Source organism: Montipora capricornis, chromosome 13 (genome assembly GCF_036669925.1).
Source record: "Montipora capricornis isolate CH-2021 chromosome 13, ASM3666992v2, whole genome shotgun sequence".
Taxonomy (NCBI): Eukaryota; Metazoa; Cnidaria; class Anthozoa; order Scleractinia; family Acroporidae; genus Montipora; species Montipora capricornis.
The window spans coordinates 33,567,070-33,568,795 of NC_090895.1; the positions used below are offsets into that span (position 1 = coordinate 33,567,070).

A 1,726-nucleotide genomic window follows, 5' to 3' on the forward strand; every position below is an offset into this window, starting at 1 on the left:
ATTACAAGACCTTTGAAAATCGACCTGCACATAATTATTGTCCCTGATCATTAACATACTTCAACTGGGATTTACGACCATTTCCCCACGTCATCAGTATTTTTACTTGGTGCATACCACCAAAGCACTGCGGAACATTTTGATCAAGGTCTTGACCCTGATTGGTTCCAAGACAGTAGCTTTGCTCTGATTGGCTAAAGCACCCGACAGCACGTGGTATTTCGGTGTTTATTGCATATTAATCCGCTGTCCATTACACTCTTCTCCAAGCTACACTGCATTTCACTGATATCTGCTAACTTTTCGCGGCATTTCTATTTCAGTTCCATTCTCTTTTTCTGTTATGTGTCAATTCAACATAATTTTCTTTTAAATCGTAACTGTGGGTGAATGTTTATGCTTTTTCTTAAGGTTTGAAAATAATGGGAAGGGATATTCCAAAGCCGAATGTACAGGTTTGACAATTCAAAAGGCTATTAAACTAAAAAAATATCGAATACAACATTGGATATCCCAAGCAACATATCTTCATGTTGTGGTGATTTCTGTGGAAGACTTAAAGATGTAGATACGGGAGAAATATTTTTAATGTACACTGAATGTAAAATAAAAATTATTTCAGTCTTAGAGCGGATCTTATTTTATCGTACGAAGGCCGTCAAAAACCCTTACGTAATGTTTCGATGTGACGCGGGAAATCGGCATGTTATACATTTTTTTTATCTTTTATTGCCTTATCATCCCTAACAAAACAATAATGAAAAGGAGTTGGTCCTGGGTTCAAAGGTATTACCTTCCTAACGACAATTTCTCTTTTAGAGTGGCTGTTTTTTGTACTGGGGACACGTGATTCGCCCTGACAGTTTAGACGTCTGTCATTTTATTCGTCTTCTTAAATACCGGATGAATTGTGTGAGACGTATTATGCGTCAGGGAGGCATTTCATTTTTTTAGTGCGTCTGGCACATGACGAATTTTGCAAATAGTTTTAGTGCAGCTGTTTTGTTCGTCAAGACGGGCCAGACGGGCTCTTGGCGCAGTTTGCGTCCAGGCGAACGATCCGCTTTAGTTTGACGTGGATGACGCACCAAATCAGATAGTTTGTTAATGCGTACAATACGTATTGTGCTGGTCTTTATACCGAGGAAACGCACTAAAACTCTACGCCAGAGTTTGTCCAACACGGACGACGTTTCGACTATAGAATGACCAATGAGAGTAACTATAAACCCTGTCTCACATTAGGGCCGTTTATAGGAGAGAAAATAAGCCGCGGCTTACAGAAGACGCGAACACCCGGTAGAAATGGTACAAAATCTACGTTCACGGCTTTCTCAAGCCGCGGCTTATCCTGGCCTGGGAGTTAATATTCGTATAAATAGTTCCTTTCGCGTATTATGTACGCGGCTTATTTTCTCTCGTATAAACGGCCCTATTATTGTTGCGTGTAGTCTACGATGGTTTACAGGGACGACTATGCAACGAGTTCGCGCCCATTTCTACTGCGCATCCTTACAGCGCACGCAAATTCACACGCCACGTCATGCATCGAGCGCGCGCGCTAAATACTAAAATGAACAATGATAGGGCAGAGATGGCCATTGCTATAGCTTTGCTTGGATTTAACGATGTGACGTGTGTCAGTTGGATGTTCGGTGACCCCTACTTTTCTTTTCAGAAACAAATTTTATTTACAATTATCTTCACATTGTCCAAAAATGAAGAA

At 40.7% G+C, this 1,726-nt stretch overlaps 1 protein-coding gene across 2 annotated transcripts in view; it reads left to right on the forward strand.

The window, feature by feature from the left end:
- Positions 1-627, forward strand: part of LOC138028467 (cysteine protease ATG4B-like) — a 13,327-nt gene extending 12,700 nt beyond the window's left edge. For both annotated transcript variants that reach the window (XM_068876014.1, XM_068876015.1), the window contains exon 14: positions 1-627. This exon is cut by the window's left edge and continues 91 nt beyond it. The gene's annotated coding sequence lies outside the window, so the exon portion shown is untranslated.
- Positions 628-1,726: the final 1,099 nt, after the last annotated feature.